Genomic DNA, 6,058 nt, shown 5'->3' with positions numbered 1-6,058 from the left:
GTATGTGTATGAACAGGAAACCTTCATTCGAGTGACCGTAATAAAATCGTATCTATTACATGGAGCTCATTTTTATTTGAGTTCTGTAGTTAAGAAAGTCGTGTTGTAAAGCCAAGTATGTACCTAAGTGTGTATAGCATATTACTTTTAAGTCTATCCAATATATGTTCACAATAACAGCCTGTTAATTTCCCACTATTAGGCTAAGATCTCATTTCTAGGAAAAGGTTTTGGAGCATATTCTACCAGTCTATTCCAATGCTAGTTGGTCTATACACATGTGGCAAAATTTCGTTGAAATTAGAAACATGCAGCTTTCCTCATGATGTTTCCCTTCACCACCGAGCACGAGATGAATTATAAACATTAATGAAGCACTTGAAAATTTAGCGGTGCTTGCCTGGACTTCAACTCACAATCATCGATTAAGACGTGTTATAATAATTGGGCTATCTCGGCTAATATATATAAAATTAAAAGTTAAAAGTGTCTTAAGAACGTAGGAATATTTATTTGTACATTAACCGCGTATCCAATGGAATATGATATAGCTACCGAAAACGTTATAAAAACCAATTAAAATATCTCCTGAATTAGAGATTGATAACGAGATTTGACTATAACTGAAGTTATAGGGCTTGACCTCGATTATGGTAATATCTATTTCATCCATTATCATTATCATACCTAGTTAGAAATCCATGAATTTATAGTTATTTTTAACAATGTTGTATTTTTTTAGGTAATACAATACACAACAGCATACTTCATGCTTCAGACGTTTGCATACTTCAGAAATGACAATTTGACTCTGAAAAAATGATTAATGTAATTACATTTAATTTTAGTCTTAAATAGCACGAATGGTAGTACAATTTCCATCTGTGCTCTTATTTATTTATTACACGACTGAAATGACAATTTGAAGACTTGATCTGCCCACGGCTGCTAAGACTTCTAATCCAAAAGAGAACGTTTTTGGATATATATTTTTTTTTCGTTATAAAAGTTTTATGCAGACCACAGAGATTTAACGAAAAAAACAAACATATTTTGAAATAAGTAATCAACCAAATAAAAAAAACGAGTATTTTTTTAATTTTAATAATAACCTTTTATTACAATCATGGGTTGTGAACACAAGACATTTACGCTTATAGTCTGTAAGCATACAAAAACCGTATCACTAAATCAGACATCAGTTTCGTCATATTATTTAAATTATCAAACGTTATGATTTCATGGTACGAATTGTGTTGAATAGAATAATGTTGAGAGTATTTGCCCTCGAGTTATATCGGACACAATTCAATTACAATGATCATTCTATTAATGTACATTATCTGCAACAAATCATTTTGTATTATAAAGTCATCTGAATATTTTATATAAAACCTCTTTGGTACCAATGCTGGCCAGTAAAAATTCTGAATTTAAAAAAATGGGTGTGTTGTTGTATTTTGAAATTCCAATTAATTAGTTTTGTTAACAATACTTTTTGGGCGAGCTTTATAATATGCTTGACATAATATACCATACCCATGTTAAGCACGGGAAAGGGTTTCACGGAAACGTGACGTCACACGCTTGGTGTCCTACTAAAATCGTTGGTCGCAATTTTGACCCCGCATGACGAGGTAAGTTTCCGTCGTAATTAGCGTGAACATATTTTTATCGCGAGATATTTACATAATATTGAAATGTTTAATATGTACCTATTTAAGTGGGACATATTACTATTTTAAATTAGCGCAAAATATTTTAAAAGAATTATTAATAGTATAATATTCTGTTTACTTTGATAATGTTATTAACATGATATGGTGTAATGCATAAAACCACAAATTTTGATTAGAACCACAGCTATATAAAGCGACACAAATTAGTAGTTGGTAATATTTTCATATAATTGATATACCTAGTCATCATTCACGACTCACTTATAAATATATTACAAATGACATAAAATATTAACAGCATTTTTTATTCATTATTAAACTTATACTTCTTTTGGGAAATTATGAAAAATATATTGGTGATATTTTGTGTGTTTTACGTATATGGGGTAACATGAAAGCTTCATTATGAAATTGCTGGACAATTAAGTGTCAAGAAAGAGAAGTTAAATTGAAGCGAATGTTGAAGATTTTTGAAGATAGTGACGTCCTCTTGTTATATTATGATTACAAAAGAAAAATAATCAAGATTTGATTATACCAAATGTTCCCTATCCCTAACCTTCGATCACCATATAACACGGTTTCATTTATAATTATTTTATCAATATTTAAATAATCATTTTATATTTTTTAAGTTCGTTTAACAATAAATTATAAATACTTGTTTTTAAGTATTTATGGTTGTTTTGTTTAATAATATGTCTGAAGCCACTTTATACATATACACTATATAGTTTATCCCTGATATCGGCTGTTCCATTCACTGCATACATTCCCCAGCTCTAGATCGTATGAGCGTGACGTTACATGAGGTTCAGAACTTTGCCGAAACGCTTCGGGAGAAAAGTTTTAAGAAATAAAACGTACTAATGTTTCAGAATAATCTGGACAATTTGTATTCATCTAGTGTCACTATAACATATGTTTCAATAATTAGATCGCAGTGCATTAAGTGGTAAGTAAAATATAACTTGGTGGTACGATTTTATGCTAGCCCACCTGGGTATCACATATTCTTAGTAGTATTTTTAATAGTTTGAAGGATGAGTGAGCTTACAATTACACACAGATGGATCTTAGCATATCAGTTCCCAGTGTTGATGGTGTATTGAAAATTAAGGAATGGGGAATATACCTTACAGTAACAATGTCTATATTGCTGATAAAGAACGTCAGGTAAACCATTAGCTTCAGCATCTCATGGTAAGCAAGAAAAAATTGCCGTTCCTCGATATGCCAAAGCAAAATATTTTATATGTAAATAAAATATTTTTGGACTAAAATTTTTGAAGACGTTGCAACACTTGTAGAGCTCAGCTCCGTCAGGTATATTATCAAGAATCACATATTAATTTATTTTAGTATAAATCTCTTAAACTTTGCCTTTCTCTGCTTAACCAACTGGCGACCAAGTCTGCAGCATTAGCACTGCACTGATATATAAATCACTCCTTACAGTATGAATATCTATGATATAAAATGTATTATTAGTTGTGACTGTAATTACAATAGGTTACAAACTTCAAAGGACATGACATAAACACATATAAAAAGAAACATAAAAATTAACAAAAATATAACATAAAATTCTACTGTTATTCCATTTAATCTACGTAAATCGTGAACTCATTCAAATAGAAGATAATTAGTTCGTATATACTCAGCGCAAAAAATATTGCATTAAAATTAAATGATATTTTATAGCTATATGTTAACGTTATCAAGTATCCCTAATAAAATTATTAACAACTTCAATTAATCTTTTATCAGATGTAAACATACAATTAAAAATTGTTCCATTTGACAGAGCAATAAAAAAACGATAAAAGGTCCATTAACCGACACAATCAGCTAACACTTTTTTATTAACAATGACACAGTTTAGTATAAGCCTTTTATTGAAACGTTTTAAGCTTTTAGCGAAGTTTCGTTATTAACTTAATAAATACTCTTTCGATATTCTGTGTACGTTTCTTCTTAATTACTTTTAAAATGACTACTTTTTATCATTTATGCCTCGTTGGTCTAGTAGCCAGGTTATAAAGCGGCAGAAAATTCTGGTCAATCAAACGTTATGTAATTTATCATTCAGGAATGTTTTAGTAGCACTTTATTTAAGAAGTTTCCAGTACTATTATCCGTTGCCTTGGAAGATTCGGATAGCCATTTATCGCTCACCTAAACTCTTCCAATTGTCCATTGGACATCACATCACATCGCATAAGAAACCTCTTAAATTTATCATCAGTGTTACTCTACTATTATATTTTTCTTTTTATTTTTTTTGTGGTATAGGTTGGCGGACGAGTATATGGGCCACCTAATAGTAAGTGGTCACCATTTGCCATCGACAACGACGCTGTAAGAAATATTAACTATTCCTTATATCTTCAATGTGCCACCAACCTTGAAACTATGATGTTATGTCCCCTGTGCCTGTAGTTACACTGGCTCACTCACCCTTCAAACAGGAACACAACAATATTGAGTACTATTATTTGGCGGTAAAATAACTAATGAGTGGGTGGTACCTACCCAGACGGGCTTGCACAAAGTCCTAACATCAAGTAAAGTAGTATGTTTACATAATACACATAACCTTACTCTCAAATCATTCTATATATTCAATGAAATCCTATCGAAATCCGTTGCATGATTTTAAAGATCTTAGCACACACAGAGTGAGCAGGAAGCGACCCTGTTTTATTTTATGTAGTGATACTTTGTATGTATAGCATGTTTGATTGAATATATTTAATCAAGTTATAGTCATATTTCCTTACGTCATACGGGCTGAAAGAATAGGAAAGAAGTTATTTGTCCAGCACTAAGAAAGTACATCGATTATACACTTAAAAATAGTTTTGTTAATCCAAGTAAACGCTTTACATTACGTATTCTAATTCCAAATCATTGTCTGATTACCTTCTAATTCGTCAATGTACATTATTTTTTTTTTTGATAACGCACTTGGAAACAACGATGTTTATATTTGTAATCACAATTAAGGCTATAAAATTCCTTGACTCATTTCCATATAGCTCATAAAGATCGCGTGATTGCGGCCTGAACTTTACAAACAAGCATCCGAACTATCCTAAAGTAATTCGGAATGTTGAAATGAGTCATGCAAATCGAATACTAGATTGGAAGCATATTAGTGGTATTATAGTACTTACGTATATGTTTTGGGGTTGAATCAAAAAGCGAACGATTTTCAGTGGAATTCCTGTGATGTCGGTTATTGTTCAGTGTGTATTGTTACTTAATTTTTTATAATCACGAATATTGGCAATTCTCTACTATCTATACTAGTGCTTCAGCATCACACAGAAAAAAGTATAGACAAACAAAAGGCTTCAACCTTGTATTGTTAATATTTGAAAAAAAAATTACGAACACATTTGCACACAACTACCTCATAATTATTAATGCCTAATGACATAAGCCACATTTTTCTCGCAGATAGTTTCTAAGTCTCTACTTGATGATTCAAAAATTTGAAGAATAATGTCGATGAAATTTTGACCAATCATGGGCATGCAAGCGAAGTAAATGATTTTACATTATTTTGGTGCCACGATAGTTGGATGATGAAAAAAAGGTTTTTACCATCCAACCTTCAAAAAAATTTAGAAAATTTTCGTTCTGATTCGGTTTTATATTCAAGGTCTGGGAAAATGCATTATACGTATTTATGTATATATATGTTGGGTATCTTCTTCTCAACCATCACTCTTACCAATCGGTAATACTCGCAACACATACGTAGCACCCCATTAATTTACATTCTACGAAGACAATAGTTAGTATATATATTAGTTTGATAAGAAGTAAAAATGGATTTTTAAATGCTCATGAAGCCACTTAGGTAATGATGACTTAGGCAATGCTAGTATAGCCGCGCCCCTCCACGCTAAATAATCGGTATGCATTAATATAAGTGCCTATATGATGCCTTGATGACATCTATACACGATAAAAGGTAAAGTCAGCAAAAAATACGAATAACATTGTATTTTTGTTAACTTTGCTCGGTGATTTTTGTATTTCACTTTGAGGAGGTTGTATTTGCTTATTGAACTATTTTGATTATATTTATGATTCTATTATACAGCCAGTATTAGCTGACGATTTGTGTCAAACATTCTAAATTATTCTGACACCAGATAAACAAAACCTGTTCAATTTCGTAAACAATGTCGGTGGTGAAATACAATCTGCTATTGTTAAATTTTAGTCTAATAACTACACGAAATAAATAAAAACTGACATATAAATTTTTAATTAAACTTTTAAGCTAATAAACAAATTAAATTTTTGATAGTGATTTTCAATATTCTTCCATGATTTTATGAAAAATCAGAATAAAATTAAAA

The sequence above is a fragment of the Vanessa cardui genome, chromosome 4 (genome assembly GCF_905220365.1).
Source record: "Vanessa cardui chromosome 4, ilVanCard2.1, whole genome shotgun sequence".
NCBI classification, from domain to species: domain Eukaryota; kingdom Metazoa; phylum Arthropoda; class Insecta; order Lepidoptera; family Nymphalidae; genus Vanessa; species Vanessa cardui.
The sequence above is the reverse complement of the archived record's forward strand: the minus strand, read 5'-3'. Positions refer to the sequence as shown.